This window comes from Schistocerca piceifrons, chromosome 10 (genome assembly GCF_021461385.2).
Source record: "Schistocerca piceifrons isolate TAMUIC-IGC-003096 chromosome 10, iqSchPice1.1, whole genome shotgun sequence".
Lineage (NCBI taxonomy): Eukaryota > Metazoa > Arthropoda > Insecta > Orthoptera > Acrididae > Schistocerca > Schistocerca piceifrons.
This window is the reverse complement of record NC_060147.1, coordinates 31,005,695-31,025,118: the sequence shown is the minus strand read 5'-3', so window position 1 is coordinate 31,025,118 and position 19,424 is coordinate 31,005,695.

The window sequence follows — 19,424 nt, the reverse complement described above, 5'->3', positions numbered from 1 at the left end:
TTGGATTCCGTAGTAATGTTAGAACACGTGAGGCAATACTGTCCCTACGACTTATCTTAGAAGAAAGATTAAGGGAAGGCAAACCGACGCTTCTAGTATTTGTAGACTTAGAGAAAGCTTTTGACAATGTTGACTGGAATACTCTCTTTCAAATTCTGAAGGTGGCACCGGTAAAATACAGGGAGCGAAAGGCTATTTACAATTTGTACAGAGTCGAAGGGCATGAAAGGGAAGCAGTGGTTGGGAAGGGAGTGAGACAGGGTTGTAGCCTCTCTCCGATGTTATTCAATCTGTATATTGAGCAAGCAGTGAAGGAAACAAAAGAAAATTTCGGAGTAGGTATTAAAATCCATGGAGAAGAAATAAAAATGTTGAGGTTCGCCGATGACATTGTAATTCTGTCAGAGACAGCAAATGACTTGGAAGAGCAGTTGAATGGAATGGATAGTGTCTTGAAAGGAGGATATAAGATGAACATCAACAAAAGCAAAACGAGGATAATGGAATGTAGTCGAACTAAGTCGGGTGATGCTGAAGGAATTAGATTAGGAAATGAGACGCTTAAAGTAGTAAAGGAGATCTGCTGTTTGGGGAGCAAAATAACTGATGGTGGTCGAAGTAGAGAGGATATAAAATGTAGACTGGCAATGGCAAGGAAAGCGTTTCTGAAGAAGAGAAATGTGTTAACATCGAGTATAGATTTAAGTGTCAGGAAGTCGTTTCTGAAAGTATTTGTATGGAGTGTAGCCATGTATGGAAGTGAATCATGGACGATAAATAGTTTGGGCAAGAAGAGAATAGAAGCTTTTGAAATGTGGTGCTACAGAGGAATGCTGAAGATTAGATGGGTAGATCAAATAACTAATGAGGAGGTATTGAATAGGATTGGGGAGATGAGGAGTTTGTGGTACAACTTGACTAGAAGAAGGGATCATTTGGTACGACATGTTCTGAGACATCTTGGGATCACCAATTTAGTATTGGAGGGCAGCGTGGAGGGTAAAAATCGTAGAGGGAGACCAAGAGATGAATACACTAAGCAGATTCAGAAGGATGTAGGTTGCAGTAGGTACTGGGAGATGAAGAAGCTTGCACAGGATAGAGGAGCATGGAGAGCTGCATCAAACCAGTCTCAGGACTGAAGACAACAACAACAACAACAACAACAACAACAACATGTTACATCCTAAAATTTGGAGCTCTCTTGTGGGAGGGGGCTTGTAACTTGCATCAGTGAAGTGGGAAAGCTGACTAATATGCCTGACATGTAATACCTCAATTGATCTCAAAAACAGAATCAAAAAATTGGAGGCATTACTTTTCAGCACACCCTTGTAAATTTTATTAGTGAGAGCCTCCTTCCATGCCACTCCACTATAGAAATAAGGATATATTGTTGAGAATAAAACACTTTAAAAAAAACCTCTACGTTTTACACACATGTAAGAACTATTGAACTATGCCAGGGTTTTCTGTTTACAGCACTCAGCAGCTGGAAGGAAGGCTAGACCATGTTGTCAAGTAGAGCTGGAATACAGAATTGATCACTGCATTGCCAAAACAACCTTCCCAGCATTTGTGTGAAGTGATTTAGATAATCTGTAAATAAAAACACAAGATTCATATGTTTGTTCCACATGACAAACCCATGTTCGTTATGTAGAAATGACTTGTATCCGTCTACTGGAAGCTGAACTGCATAATAAAATAGTGAATTTAACTTACCTCACAGCCAGTTTGAATTTAATAAAAGCACCACTCATTCCATTGTTTGTGTGCAGACATGAGTACTTTGCATCCTCAACGTAACATAATGTATAAAACACACACACACACACTCTCTCTCTCTCTCTCTCTCTCTCTCTCTCTCTCTCTCTCTCTCTCTCTCTCTCTCTCTCTCTCTCTCTATCTCTATCTCTACTTATTTCCCCTAACAAAAACATCTGTTTCCAAGTTTCAGGTACTTTGATGCGGTGTGTAGTTTTTTATTGGTTGCACTTCACCTCAGATGCATTGTGCTACTCTGTGAGGTGGAATATTTGGTAATTTTATAGTGGGCAAGGCTGTGTGTGAGTCAGCTTTCTGGTGGTGTTAATTTTATGAAATGTTTTAGACGTTTCAGTGAAGTACAGAACCATCCGAAATTTACATGCTTCTAAGGCACCAGTGATGTAGACATTGTTATAACCCAGTTGCCTCACCCTATCAGATGATATTAAAGCAGACTATGCCAAAATGTAGATTCATGAACTCAATTTCAGATCTCCTCAGACCTAGTTTCATTTATCACAGACCCAAGCCATTCGTGCATCTGTTGGCGTGCAGAAATGTGTTCAGAGACAGCCTGACGAAGAGTAGTTTTGTGGCGAGAAGTAGAATACTGAATTTCAGTCACATTCCACACATATTTGTATCCCTTCTTCCAACAGGAGAATGTTAAGGACTGAAGTAGGGTGGTTTGAAAAGTTGTCAGAATGAAATAGAAAAAAAAGTACTTCGTCTCCGAAACTTTTTATTTTTCAATGTAGTCTCCTTGTAGAGTAAGCTTGGATCTATGACATGGTTGTCGGGATGGGGGGGGGGGGGGCGGCGGCGAAATTGCCCTCACATTCATTTCATTTTTCAACATTTTCTTGTTTGTTTGGTTTTGGTTTTTTAATGAACTAGAAATTTCTTTACTAGGTTGCAACACACTTTCCATAGTTATCAGGAACATTATAACATATACAAATGCAATAAATAAAGTAATGAATCTGAGAAATATTATTATATTTTTATCATGAAACTAACACTTTCATATACATCTCAGACTTATATTAAGAAATCATAAAAGTACGTACAATAGCAAACCACAAATCAGAAAAATCAAAGTCAGAAATTACAATTGAGATTTTCCTTCCTACTCACTTTCAGTTTCACAACATTTGCGTATGACTGTTTTTGCAGAATGAGTAGAACACACGTACTTGGTATACCCACAATAATCTATAGACACTTTTGTGTCGTCTTGTCTTTTTCCTTTGAAGAGTTTTTACTCTTCAAACAGATGTGACGTCTTCCTCTTTAATAAAATTCAACAGATTGATCAGTTGCAGTAATGTTGGGCAGCATTTTCCCTAGTACACTTTCCATTGCAGAGATGATAGACTTGTAAACCCATGATATTCTTTGGTCTCTCTTCCACAACTGACCTGATGAGCTGTTGACCTAATTCTAGCAGATACAACCTTCTTAAATTATGCTGCTGCTTATTCCAGTTTGGGTTGTTTATCATGAAAATTGTTCCACCATTGAAACAGGCAATATCCATCAAGGTGAAAAAGATATAATGGCCACCACCTCTGAATGATGTCGTGTCATTTGATCAATGCTGTCTATGCCCCCTTTTTGTTTCATTGTAGTGGAAATTGATGTTTGTCTTTTTTTTCACTGTCGTCTTGTCCACCTTGTTATCATTGTATTGTGTGGAAAGAAGTAGGAGTTTGGGGGTATATGAAACCAAGGTAACTGGTGCGTTGCCTGTTTTCAGATCTGTGAATAAGAACATAGAGGAATATAGCTCTCGACCCTGTGTCTTTAGCTGTTCTGATCTGTTTTTTCTGTTACTCCTCAATGTTCCCACCAAAATTAACTTATCATTGTAAAGCTCCTCGGCTATGTCTATGGATGTATAATAATGATCTGTTGTCATATTTCTTCCACAGTTCATTAGTACGACAACTGCAAGAAGCAGATACAAAGCTCTGACATAACAAAGAGTGAATTTGTAATTTTATATATGTACGAAATAGCTGTGTATTTAGAATTTAATAGTAGTCACTAACAGAAGCGATTGTAATGGCTGTATCATTTGCCGAAAAAAGCCAGTATATTTAATTAAAAAAAAAAACAGAAATGGGTGTATCAAAAAGAATCATCCGATTTGGCATGTCTATATTTTTGCTATTTGGGGAGCAAAATAACTGATGATGGTCGAAGTAGAGAGGATATAAAATGTAGACTGGCAATGGCAAGGAAATTGTTTCTGAAGAAGAGAAATTTGTTAACATCGAGTATAGATTTAAATGTCAGGAAGTCGTTTCTGAAAGTATTTGTATGGAGGGTAGCCATGTATGGAAGTGAAACATGGACGATAAGTAGTTTGGACAAGAAGAGAATAGAAGCTTTCGAAATGTGGTGCTACAGAAGAATGCTGAAGATTAGATGGGTAGATCACATAACTAATGAGGAAGTATTGAATAGGATTGGGGAGAAGAGGAGTTTGTGGCACAACTTGACAAGAAGAAGGGACCGGTTGGTAGGACATCGAGGGATCACGAATTTAGTATTGGAGGGCAGCGTGGAGGGTAAAAATCGTAGAGGGAGACCAAGGGATGAATACACTAAGCAGATTCAGAAGGATGTAGGCTGCAGTAGGTACTGGGAGACGAAGCAGCTTGCACAGGATAGAGTAGCATGGAGAGGTGCTTCAAACCAGTCTCAGGACTGAAGACCGCAACAACAACAAACCACCTTGAAGCTCTACTGGCCCATTTAACAACCAAAAACAAAGAAATAGTGGTTGCTGGTGACTTCGATGTAGATTTCCTTAAAGACTCTCCCAATAAGAACTTACTTGAGTTCGTAACACTATCATTCCACTTAATTCCCACTGTATAGTTCCCCACTAGGGTAGCCAATTGCTCACAGACAGTCATTGATAATATCTTTATAGAAAAGTCCAATGAACAAAATTATATTACAAAACTAATAGTCAATGGCCTCTCAGAACGTGACATGCAGTTCCTTCTGTTAAATGTTAATACTGAACTGGATATAAAATCTGTTAAATCTGAGCTTAAGAGGGTAATCAATGAGCCAAAAATTGATTATTATAGGACACTCCTCAGAGACATTCACTGGAGTATGTTTACAGTGCTCATGGCAGAATGAAATATATAACACTTTTGCTAAGAAAGTGGTTACCTTATCTGAACACTGTTTTCCCCCAAAACTAACCAAGGTTAGAGCAAAGTCTGCAAAGAAGCCATGGACTACCCAGGGAATAGAGGTATCTTGTAAAATATAATGAAAACCATATCTGTAAATCCAAAATACTTCTGATGTTGATGCTATAGCACATTACAAGAAATACTGCAAAATGTTAAACACTGTTATACAGACATCAAAGCAAATATATTACAAGGAAAAGATAGTCATATCAGATAACAAATTAAAGACAATATGGGATATAGTGAAGGAGGAGACCAGTAGAACCAGACATGGAGAGGGTCAAATAGCATTAAGAGTAAATGATACATTGGTGCCATGTGTATAGTGTTGCAGAAAATTTTAACAAACAATTTATAACTGTTACTGAAAAGATGGGGTTATTAGGTTCTGTAGATGCTGCTGTGGAATACCTCAGACCAGACATTTCAAGTAACCTCCATTATATGAATTTGACTCACTACCCCAGCAGAAGTAATGCCCATCATAAAATCTTTAAAATCAAAAACATCTAGTTGGTATGATGAAATATCAACAAAGTTAATTAAAGAATGTGATTCTGAGTTAACTAACATATTAAGCTATCTGTGTAACCAGTTGTTTATCAGTGGAATATTTCCTGAATGGTTGAAATATACTGAAGTTTAAGAAGGGAGATAAAGATATAGCATCAAATTTCTATCCAATTTCACTTTTGCCAGCATTCTCAAAAATTTTAGAAAAGCTAATGTACAATCAGCTTTATAATCATCTTGTCACAAATAACATACTGTCAAACTCACAGTTCAGATTTCGAAAGAGTTCTGATACTGAGAAGGCTATCTACATTTGCAGTGAAAATGTACTTAATTCATTAGACAAAAAAATTGCAGGCGACTGGTATATTTTGTGACCTGTCAAAGGCTTTTGACTGTGTAAATCACAATATCCTTTTAAGTAAATTAGATTATTATGGTGTAACAGGAAATGCTGCTAAATGATTCAAATCTTATATCTCTGCCAGGAAGCAAAGGGTGTTATTAGGAAAGACATGTGTATTAAGCTATCAGGCAGCATGCATCTGGGAACTATTTACAGGTGGGGTCCCACAAGGTTACATCTTATGACCCTCAATTTTTCTTGTGTATATCAATGACCTTTCATCAGTAACATTACCAGATGCCAAGTTTGTTTTGTTTGCCAATGATACAAACATTGCAATAAATAGCATATCAAGTATAGTCCTTAGAAAGATCGGCTAGTAAAATATTTGTGGACATTAATCACTGGTGACTAGCCAATTCTTTGTCAGTAAACTTTGAAAAAACACACTACATGCAGTTCAGAACTTGTAAGGGGTGTCCCACAAGTATATGCCTAACATACGAGGACAAGCAGATAAAAGAAGTGGACAGTGTTAAATTCTTGGGATTACATCTTGATAATAAATTTAGTTGGGAGGAGCACACCACATAACTGCTGAAGCATCTTAACAAATCTCTATTTGCAATGCGAATCGTGTCAGACATAGGGGATATAAACATGAAAAATCTGGCATCGTATGCTTGCTTTTCATTCCATAATGTCATATGGGATTATTTTTTGGGGTAATTCATCGAGCCAAGCTAAAGTTTCTCAGGCACAAAAACATGCAATAAGAGTTGTATGTGGTGTGAATTCAAGGGCATCCTGCAGAAGTATGTTTAGGGAACTAGGGATACTAACTACTGCTTCCCAATATATTTATTCCTTAATGAAATTTGTCATTAAAAATACATCACTTTTTCAAACCAACAGTTCAATTCATGGATTCAATACTAGAAATAAGAATAATCTTCACAAGGATTTAAAGTCACTTACTCTTGTCCAAAAAGGTGTGCATTATTCAGGAACACACACACACACACACACACACACACACACACACACACACACACACACACACACACACACACACACTCTCTCTCCTGCACCATTTCGGAGCAGTAGTGTGTTCTTTGTAAATAAGTATTGTAGTAGTTCTATTACATGTTTATTACCTTATAAATAAAAAAACTTTTTTTTTTTAAATTCAGTGCATTAATGCAGTCTTAGTAAATGAGTGTTTGTAAAATACTTCTTTCATATAGTGTTCATTAAAAAAAAAATGACGATCATTCCACTTGGAGCCTGTGTAAGGTACATTAGTTTATTTGTTTCAGTTGTAAATTTTGTCATGTATTATTGTTTTTCTGACATGTTCTTCATCCTGGAAGACCTCCTCACTATGGATCAATTGGAATGAAAGTAAATCTAATCTAATCTCTAATCGATGCATATTTCTTGATTTTTCCTTAGTCTTGTTTCCATTACCAACCGCAACGTCAGAATTGCCTCTCTGGTGGCTTTACCTTTATGAAAGCCAAACTGATCGTCATCTAACACATCCTCATTTCTCTTTTACATTCTTCTGTATATAATTCTTGTCAGCATCCTGGATGCATGAGCTGTTAAACTGATTGTGTGAAAACTCTTCCACTTGTCAGCTCTTGCAGTCTTCGAAATTGTGTGGATAATATTTTTCCGAAAGTTGGTGGAATGTTATCGATCTCTTCTGCCTTATTTGATCCGAAGTCCAAAGCTCTCTTGAGTTCTGATTCTAATACTGGACCTCATACCTCTTCTAAATCGACTCCTGTTTCTTCTTCTATCACATCAGACAACTCCCCCCCCCCCCTTCCCCCCACTCTCTCTTAGAGGCCTCCAATGTACTCTTTCCAACTTACTACTCTCTCCTCTGCATTTAGCAGTGGAACTCCAGTTGCTCTCTTAATGTTACTAGCCTTGGTTTTTATCTCACTGAAGGTTGTTTTGACTTTCCTATATGCTGAGTCAGTCCTCCCAACAATCATTTCTTTTACGATTTCTTCACATTTTTCATGCAGCCATTGCTTCCTATTTATTTCATTCCTCAGTGACTTGTGTTTCTGAATTTCTGTGAACATTTTTGTACTTCCTTGTTTCTTCTGTTACCCATAGCTTCTTCACAATTACCATCTTTGTACCTATACTTTTCTTCCCAACTTCTTTGATTGCCCTTTTTGTTTATTCCTATTCAGCTGTACAGCCTCCTGAGCTATTTCTTATTGCTGAACCTACAGCCTTAGGGAACTTAAAGTGTGTCTCATCATTCCTTAATACTTCTGTATCCCACTTCTTTGCATATTGATTTTTCCTGACTAATCTCTTCAACTTGAGCCTACTCTTCATCATTACTGCATTGTGATCCGAGTCTATATCTGTCCCTAGGTATGCCTAACAATCCAGTATGTGATTTCGGAATCTCTGCCTGACCATGACCTAATCTAACTGAAATCTTCCCATATCTCCTGGTCTTTTCCAAGTATATTTCCTCCTCTTGTGATTCTTGAACAGAGTATTCTTTATTAGCAACTGAAATTTATTACAGAACTCAATTAGTTTGTTTCCTCTCTCATTTCTTGTCACAAGGTCATATTCTCCTGTGACCATTTCTTCCACTCCTTCCCCACAACTGCATTCCAGTCCCCTGTGACCATTAAGTTTTCATCTCCTTTATATACTGTACTTACTTTTTCTATCTTTTCATATTCAGCTTGTGACATCAGCATGTATACCTGAACTATTGTTGTCGGTGCTGGTTTGCTGTCAATTCTATTATGAACAACCCTATAACTGAACAGTTCATAGTAACACACAATCTGCCCTACCTTCCTATTCACAATGAATCTTACTCCCGTTATGCTGTATTCCGCTGCTATTGGTACTGCCCTAAGCTCATCTAACCAGAAATCCTTGTATTCTTTCCATTTCACTTCTCTGACTCTTACTAGCCTTTACATTTCCCTTTTCAGATTTTTTAGATTCTCTGCCACGTTCAAGTTCTGACATTCTACGCCATGACTCAAAGAATGTTCACTGCTGGTACCCAGCAGAAAAGCCCCACTTTCGCCAGTCATAGTAGGTGGAAGAGGGCATCCTGGATATTCTGGAATACTTTATTTGCTGGGTGCAAACATACAGAGTCCTCAGAGAATCAAAGCAGACTAGAAATTAAAAACTGGAGGAACGTCTCATCTACTCCAGTGCCCGCAAGATTGGATATAATTCTGTGTTGAAGACATTAGGCAGTCAGACCTTGAGGACATGATCCAGGAGAACAGCATACAGAGTTCCCCTGTTTAGACCCACCCATAAGGACAGCTACATAGTTGTGGTGCTCAGATACAATATTAGAAAATACTGTATGGGAACCAGATGCAGGAATGCAATTTCCTGTACTGCACTAAATCTAAAATTACTCCGGGTCTCTTCAGTAACCAGGATAGCAGATGGTTAAAACCCTGAATTTGTACTCACTCCACTCCAAGTGACTCCAGCACATGCTGAATGTGAATACCAAATGCTTCTGTAGCTTGTGGACAATGGGAGAAGAGGTGTTCCAAAGGACAACGAGCAAGTGTGTGGTATGTAGACGAATTTAGAGCTGTGAGGAACTTGCCTGCCTGAGACATCTAGAGGAGTTGCCATCGAATTTTAAGTGGCGGTTCACCAGCCTCAGGTCAGGTCAGAGATTGAGCATGTGGCTTGTCCTAGAGGCAACCATGGCCAGCCTAATTTTCTTATGGTGTACAGCATCAATGATCTTCAAATAAGAGGGCCTCACTGACCTATACACCATAACTCATATTACAGCCACAAATGCACGAAAGCCCTATAAAAAGGGAGCAGATGTGTCCTGTTCGCTCCCCAAGACCAGTGGCTAAGGCACTTTACAATGTTCAGTGCTTGAGAGTTCTGGCTTTCAGGTCTATCACGTGTGGCAACCACAACAGCGAGTCAAAAATGAGGCTCAGAAACCTCACTGAGTTTCTAAAATGTAGATTGATGTCCCTTATATGCAAGTGAGGTAACTGAAAAATACAAACTCTATTAAAATACATGTGCGTGGACATACACACACGCACACGCACGCACGCATGCATGCACATGCACATGCACATGCGTACACGCGCGCGCGCGCGCGCGCGCACACACACACACACACACACACACACACACACACACACACCTATCTGCAGGTGTTTGACAATAGCTGAGGGACACTGTTCTGCTCAAAATGATCTAACAGCATGTCACCAACTTGGTTCTTATAAAACCACCAAGACAGGAAAGACTATATAAAGATGGAGAGTTGGGCACAGAAGCCCCATTGATGCAGTTGTGTGAGAATACAGTGTCCCCCAGTAGTATTATACATCTTACCGATATTAAAAAATGTGCCAATACACTGATGTGTACATAGAAAAGTGTGCTGAAAAGCTGCCTCTAACACGGTCAGGTTGTTGACAGTGGACTAAAATGTCTGGAATCCTCACTGAGAATGGCTAAGGAGTTGCCTGGTCTCTTAACAACCAGACAAAATTACGGTTAATTGTTTATTCAAGTGTCTTTGATACTCCAATAACCACTGGGACATATACCCATCAGGAGACACCACCTTAACAAAACACTGTCCGTGTGGTTGAGGGGGTTTGTGTGATCCAATAAAGTGGAGAGCTATACCGGCAGTAGTGTAACTACCAGCAGGGCCTCCCAAGCCAGACAGGTCTCCATAGAGGATCCAGACGATGGGTCTCACAACGTCCCATCTAGTATCCTGTCCTGTCCTATTTTATCCTATCACCCTTCTCTCTTCCTTTCCATTTCCTCTCTGTGATTGTGTGGAAGCAGGTACAGTCCCCAAATGTGGACAACGGAAGATCCTTGAAAACCAGGACAATGTTGATGCACATAGGCCTTACTGTGAAGGAATGGATAGCGTTCTGCAGTAGTGGTGAAAACAAGCTATCTAAGGAGTAAGGCCCTGAAATAAAACCTTGGAGGGTGTCCAGGCCATGAGGTGGCCACACCACCATAACACTCAGGGGCTGTGGGCTGATAACCCACACCACCAGGAAACACATATCACAGAAACTAAAAGGAGAAACAGCTGGATGGATCTTAAGGATATGACCTTTGTCCTGAAAAGGAAAACCTATATTGGTTTTATGAATGTAAGGATTTTGACCCCCCATGAACCATGGACCTTGCCGTTGGTGCGGAGGCTTGCGTGCCTCAGCGATACAGATAGCCGTACCGTAGGTACAACCACAACAGAGGGGTATCTGTTGAGAGGCCAGACAAATGTGTGGTTCCTGAAGAAGGGCAGCAGCCTTTTCAGCCATAATTTTTCCCGAGGGCATGATGCAGCTTTACTGTATGATTAAGTAATGATGGCGTCCTCTTGGGTAAAATATTCCGGAGATAAAATAGTCCCCCACTCGGATCTCCGGGTGGGGACTACTCAAGAGGACGTTGTCATCAAGTGGAAGAAAACTGGCATTCTACAGATCGGAGCGTGGAATGTCAGATTCCCTTAACTGGGCAGGTAGGTTAGAAAATTTAAAAAGGGAAATGCATAGGTTAAAGTTAGATATAGTGGGAATTAGTGAAGTTCAGTGGCAGGAGGAACAAGACTTTTGGTCACATGAATACAGGGTTATAAATACAAGATCAAATAGGGGTAATGCTGGAGTAGGTTTAATAATGAATAGGAAAATAGGAGTGCGGGTAAGCTATTACAAACAGCATAGTGAACGCATTATTGCGGTCAAGATAGACACGAAGCCCACACCTACCACAGTAGTACAAGTTTATATGCCAACTAGCTCTGCAGATGATGAAGAAATGTATGATGAAATAAAAGAAATTATTCAGATAGTGAAGGGAGACGAAAATTTAAGAGTAATGGGTGACTGGAATTCGAAGTAGGAAAAAGAGAGAGAAGGAAACATAGTAGGTGAATATGGATTGGGGCTATTAAGTGGAAAGAGGAAGCCGCCTGGTAGAATTTTGCACTGAGCATAACTTAATCATAGCTAACACTTGGTTCAAGAATCATAAAAGAAGGTTGTATACATGGAAACAATCCTGGAGATACTAGAAGGTATCAGATAGATTATTTAATGGTAAGACAGAGATATAGAACCAGGTTTTAAATTCTAAGACATTTGCAGGAGCAGATGTGGAATCTGACCACAATCCATAGGTTATAAACTATAGATTAAAACTGAAGAAACTGCAAAAAGCTGGGAATTTAAGGAGATGGGACCTGGATAAATTGAAAGAACCAGAGGTTGTAGAGAGTTTCAGGTATAGCATTAGGGAACGATTAACAACAATGGGGGAAAGAAATACGGTAGAAGAAGAATGGGTAGCTTTGAGAGATGAAATAGCGAAGGCAGCAGAGGATCAAGTAGGTAAAAAGACGAGGGCTAATAGAAATCCTTGGGTAACAGAAGATATATTGAATTTAATTGATGAAAGGACAAAATACAAAAATCAGTAAATGAAGCAGACAAAAAGGAATACAAACGTCTCAAAAATGAGATTGACAGGAAGTGCAAAATGGCTAAGCGGGGTTGGCTAGAGGACAAATGTAAGGATGTAGAAGCATGTATCACTAGGAGTAAGGTAGATACTGCCTACAGGAAAATTAAAGAGACCTTTGGAGAAAAAAGAACCACTTGCATGAATATCAAGAGCTCAGATGGAAACCCAGTTCTAAGCAAAGAAGGGAAAGCAGAAAGGTGGAAGGAGTATACAGTGAGTCTAAACAAGGGTGATGTTCTTGACGACAATATTATGGAAATGGTAGAGGAGGTAGAAGAAGATGAAATGGGAGATATGATACTGCGTGAAGAGTTTGACAGAGCACTGAAAGACCTAAGCCAAAACAAGGCCCTGGGAGTAGACAACATTCCATTAGAACTACTGACGGCCTTGGGAGAGCCAGTCCTGACAAAACTCTACCATCTGGTGAGCAAGATGTATGAGACTGGCGAAATTCACTCAGGCTTCAAGAAGAATATAGTAATTCCAATCCCAAAGAAAGCAGGTGTTGACAGATGTGAAAATTACCGAACTATCAGTTTAATAAGTCACAGCTGCAAAATACTAACGCAAATTCTTTACAGACAAATGGAAAAACTTGTAGAAGCCGACATCGGGGAAGATCAATTTGGATTCCGTGGAAATGTAGGAACACGTGAGCCATCCCTGCTTAGCCATCCCTGCTGAGCCATTTTGCACTTCCTGTCGATATCATTTTTGAGACGTTTGTATTCCTTTTTGCCTGCTTCATTTACTGCATTTTTATATTTTCTCCTTTCATCAATTAAATTCAATATTTCTTCTGTTACCCAAGGAGTTCTACTACCCCCTGTCTTTTTATCTACTTGATCCTCTGCTGCCTTACTATTTCATCTCTCAAAGCTACCCATTCTTCCTCTACTGTATTTCTTTCCCTCATGCCTATCAATCATTCCCTAATACTCTCTCTGAAACTCTCTAAAACCTCTGTTCTGTCAGTTTATCCAGGTCCCATCTCCTGGAATTCCTTAATGTAAATATTTGAGGGCTGTATACAACAGGTAACAGTACATACTGTGTTCTCATTTGATTCAGCAAACACATACATACCTCTGTGTGAATAACACTTACTCCAGCACATACACATTGATTCCTCTGGGCACCATTGGACTATTATTGCAGAATTTCATTATTGACACAATTTTTTTATGCTCAAGATTCAGTGCTCTCCCCCCCCCCTCTCTCCCCCTCCCCCCTCTCTCCCCCTCCCCCCTCTCCCCCTCCCTCTCTCTCCCCCTCCCCCCTCTCCCCCTCCCCCCTCCCTCTCTCTCTCTCCCCCTCCCCCTCCCTCTCTCTCCCCCTCCCTCTCCCTCCCTCTCTGTCCCCTCCCCTCTCTTGAACTGAAACTGTTTCATGGCTGTCAGGTACCAATGAATGAACTCAAGAATGTTTTTCCCCTCATAATATGTAGGAGATAAATGTCTACAGTACTCACTGTCATCAAATACAGCATTCTGAAACACTTCTATTTACAGAATTACACGCCCTGTTAAAACAGAATTTCACATTAAGTAAACCATTCTTTTGCAGCACCATTCTTAGATAAGATTTTCTCAGTCTTTTTGTCATGTTAGGATACAGAGACACCTTCAGATTTTGGTGACTTCCTTAGTAGTAATTGCATGGAGGTGACTGTCTTAATTAATCCTGTGGCAGTATTTTAGTAACAGTTAAATATAAAAGACCACTTCAGTATCATTACAGGAGGCAGCTCCTGGTGATGAAAAGAATTTGACAGCAAGATTTCTCTCTGAAAGCTGAAGAGAGAAGTAATCTTAATACGATTCTCTATGAATTTCCTTTACATTTTCATATGATTAGTTCTTACTTAGGAGCAGTTAATTAGATTTTGTGGCTTAGCAGTTGGATCTGGACAAACACAATATAAAAGCTGTGGTGTGGCAAGTAAAAGGACGCTCATGTTGAGAGTGCCCTAGTTGCGACATTTGTGTGGAATGTTGTCCTTTGCCAGATAAATGCAGCATTCTCTTTCTGAAGTTTTTAGGACACGTAACTTCATTTAGTCTGGAACCATGTAGCTATTAGAAACAGAGCAAGAGGCACCTATGATCCACCTAATGGATTGTGTCGGTTGACTATGAGGACTTAATGTTGGTAAACAGAATGGAATATGGCTGCATGAGATACCTACATTTGTATTTTATCACATGGCTTATGCAAAAACAATGAATGCGCGTTTTACTGGTTAAGGAGCAGAGGCAGTTGAGTGTTTTGTAGTATGTTGAAATCAAATGTGTGAATTGACTGGATTTTAGAAACAAACGGGTACTAATTTTTTTTTGTGCATTTGTAATAAATGACATGTTTTGGGCAGAGATTTCCTGGTGTAAACAATGTAACATAATTAGTTTTAGAAAAATGTGAAATGCCAAATGTTAACACGAAATTTAATTTGATTTTGTGTGTCAGAACTAATACATATCCTTTCATAGCAAAAATAACTGACAATTGGTTCCTTATTCAGACATTCACGAACCAAAATGTCAGTATAAATGGTATTTTCTCTACCATCATGTATTTAACACATTACCGCATTAGTAAAGTAATAAGAAGTTAGGAGCTGTTTTATAATGGGAGTTCAATTCCTTAAAGGACTTGTGGTTTACTTGTTTCTTACTATACTTCTGAGCTTTATTGGTGTCCAACAGTAGTTGTGTGTCTTATCATCTGTACACATATCTGAACAGTTCAAGTACGTAGTGATGGATGCGTGGTTTTAATTTGGTCGTTCCCTATGTTCTCACAACAAGCTGTTCCCTCTCATCCTGTGGCCTGAGTGCTCCTATTTCATGATGTGAGTTACACGCATTTATGTCACAATTTCCAGCTAATGTGCCTTTTTACAAGCAAGTCCCTTGTCATCCTTCTCCAACCGATTCCTGTTTCCTCCCTGAAGAAATGTAGTCTAGAAGCTAGAGTAATTTTACACATTTTTCTGTGTGACAATTGACAGTATTGATTTTTCTTCTCTTGAAGCTAAGTACAGGCCAATAGTTCTACCTCGCAATTTAAACAAAATAATCAGGAGATATAATAAATGTAACCCATTCCCACTTATATAGTTATATGACAACCTTAGGGCATTCATGGAGTGCCAAAAGCAAAAATGTAATGTATTTGCTGTTGGGCATAACACACTGCAGGGAAAGGGGGGGGGGGGGGCAGCAATGTGCTACATTTGTTCTTGTGACTTTTTTTTTTAAACCTTTTTTTCAAAGGGACCTTGCATGTCCTTCTACACTCTAACAGAAACATATCTTGCTATAGCAAAGAATATGAAAAGTGAAACTGAGTGAGGCACATTTGTCAAAAATCTTAATTTTTGCATATTTACGATAGAGGGATGACAAGTCGATAAAGTGTTGCTCTTTGAGCCAACATACACAATGAGTTCCTTATTTCACACTCTATACTTTGGGCGCTAATGACCATAGAAGTTTTGCGCCCTAAAACCAAAAAAAAAAAAAAAACACTCTATACTTCCTACAAAATACCAAATTCCACCTAATGCAACATTCCTTGGATACCTGCAACAGAGAAACTGAGATAATGAGAAATTGAGTTCAATGTTGTTATCATGACACTACTCAGTAGTAGATCTACGCCTAATACAGCTGATGCCAAGGAATTTGCAGTCCGCAAATTAATTTCGAAATATCTGGTACAGCTGTGGATCATCAACAGTGTGTGTCCTTTCAGACATGAGCAAGTTTTACATCTTATTTATCCCATACCTAAAAAATATTTCTCTCTCATATTCAGAATTAACTGTTGTAAACTATTAAATAAGAATGGGTTTTTAACTTTTTCCTGGCTGGGTCAGGTATGGAAGAGAATTGGCGAGGAGATATACACTCTTCTGGGTAAAAACAACTTGCCAAGCCAGCTAGTCAAAACAACAGAAGCTGCGGCATCAACTGCAGACTCCTCAGCATCACTTACTCAATCAAATGTGATGGAGTATACAACTCCAGTTACTGCAACACCAGGCAGTTCGGCAACTCCTCGGACTGTACGGAGCAAGAAGGCACCTCAACAGCTACCTTGACAACTAGACAGACAGAAGCCAGGTTCAGTAGTAGATCGAGAAATGCAAGATCGCCAAAGAACAGGAACACTTTTAATGCCTGGATCCAGAACTTATGTAAGTGAACCAACTCAGTGAATTTTAAAGGAAGATAATCAGAATGACCAGTTAAAAATACCACTAAGGCTCATGCACCTAAACATTAAATATGTCTGCTTGTGTCTGTATGTGTGGATGGATATGTGCGTGTGTGCGTGTGTGCGAGTGTATACCTGTCCTTTTTTCCCCCTAAGGTAAGTCTTTCCGCTCCCGGGATTGGAATGACTCCTTACCCTCTCCCTTAAAACCCACTTCCTTTCGTCTTCCCCTCTCCTTACCTCTTTCCTGATGAGGCAACAGTTTGTTGCGAAAGCTTGAATTTTGTGTGTGTGTTTGTGTTTGTTTGTGTGTCTATCGACCTGCCAGCGCTTTTGTTCGGTAAGTCACCTCATCTTTGTTTTTATATATAAACATACAGTACCTTAGAAATAAGCTTAAGGGGCTCCGGAACGTCCTATACTTGCAATGTTAAAATAATGCTTATAAATTACATCTTTCCTCACAAAGTATTTGAGGTAGGAAGTTGAACTTTTTACAGATTATTTATTGGAATATGGGCTACAACTTAACACAGGGATTTTACAAAATTTTAGTTCAGTTATTAAAGATGATTTTTTTTCAATTGTAATGAAAATTCACAACATTTTTTGCAATTTTTTATTTATATATTCAAAAATATACAGTTTTTTGGAAAAAGGCTGTGTTAAATTATGCAGAAGGTACTGTGTAACATTTACTGAAAGTTTGAAACAAATATGTTTGGAAGATCCTTAGAAAACATGTAATTGGTATGAGAAAATAAAAGTTTTGGGAATCGAGTGACAAAGATTGGATTAACTTTTTAGTGCATTCCAGGTCCATAGGATGGATTATCTTCATCCTCTGCAAACTCCTCCTCCAGCTTCCTCTTGTTCCTCCTCCTGTTTACTCTTGCTTGTATTTCTAAACTCTTTACAGCCCTGTCTGCAGCCCGAAGGCGTTCCTTGTCTAAAGCAAGCATCGCTCGTACCATGTTAGAACCTATCTTCATTCCCATATTTCTAAATACCTTGCACCTTAAATGTTGCCATCATTGAAAGTCGCAACAGCATCATACACACCAAAGTGAAGTGTTTCTATTCCAACAAATACAGTCTTGGGGATTCTCGACCATATAACACTATTTACACTTTCATTGGGGTTTTGAGTTTTTCCGTGAATACACTTTTGCAACAGTTCAGGTGCTGCTAAGTTTCTGAAAATAGGTTTTATCACCTCCATTATTGCATGAGGCAGACTATGCTTATGAGTGTACACTTCAACAGTTAGCAATCCTTTGTTATATTTACACCAACTGTCTTCTTCTTTGGGACACAAGCTATGTTGGGGATTTTCATCGGTTGAAGAAGTATGAAAAAAAAAAGAGAGCCCAAACAGCCTTCTTCATTTCGTCGACACTTTGTGTATTTTGCCTAATAGCCATTCCATAATAGTTCTGTATTTTGTCAATTACACTGTCAGTTAACCTTCCCTTCCCATCCAACCCTTTACCATCACTGAGTTTTTGTTTTTTGTACGAAGCTTTCAGTCGCCGAAGTCTTGTTCCCATTCGCTTCTGTACATGTCCAATACACTCAAATTTCTGCACTACAACATCATCACCATAGGGCTTCAGTCCTTGAACATGTTTGAAACTTTTAGAATCACCATCACCAAGGTAATTAACATATCGCACTTTATCACACGCCTCAGAACGCTGGAATATACTGGCAACACCAGCCACTTCCATTCCTCCACTACTGCCACTATAGTTAGCTTTGCAATTATTTTCATGTGTACCTTTATATTTTTGTGGACATCCACAATACTTTGATATTACTGCTACATCTAAAACTTTCCCTGTATACATACTGGTGGCAGATACTACACCATGAAGAGATGTGTGTCCCCGTTTATGCCAGGTACCATCGAACGCTGCAGTCAAATCTCTGTTACCATTATTTTCCATTACTGCCTCTTCCACAGCGTCCTTCATAGATTCTATACAGACATCTTATACTTTAGACCCTATTAATTTATTATAGGTCGTAAACTTGGTTGGGGGATTTGGAAGATTCATGATGCCACAAGAAATTGCACCTGCAGTAGCACCGTTACCAACTGAACGCAAGGAATAAACAAATCTAATGTTGTGTTCGTAGATTTTGCTACCATTTTCTTCAGTTGCAGTTACTGCAACACTGTTCCAAAAGGTGATCATGTATGAACACTTATCACATTTCAGTTGTATTTCACTAGCAAGTCCTACGTGCTTTATTATGGAGAGTTCCAGACCAACTTCACTACAATGACTACATCTTACACAGTTTGAAAAAATTCCTTTGAGAACCGACATATCAAATATTTCATTCACATCCGATTCGCCCATAAAACATTCATAGTTTTCACTCATTGAACCAAGCTTCTTCTGTGAAGTATTTTCTTTCCCACTTTGACTGCTATGGGCAGGTGTACTTGAGAGGTTAGGTTCACTCACTTGGTTATCGTCTTTATTGTTTACAGTAATAACACATACCTTTGGCTTTCCAACATTTCTCCTTTTCTTAAAAGCCTTCAGAGGATTTCTAATAACTTTACTTTTACTCATTATTATACTTCAACAAAACAGAGACTCAAAAAACAGAATTAATTACGAATATTTTCGAGATAACGACAGAGTAAATAAACATGAAACAATCGACAATCACACCAGCGATATATATTGAACATCACAGGTTAGCCACAACACATACTTTATCTCACATCACTAAAATGTACCTGATGAACACGGACGTTAATA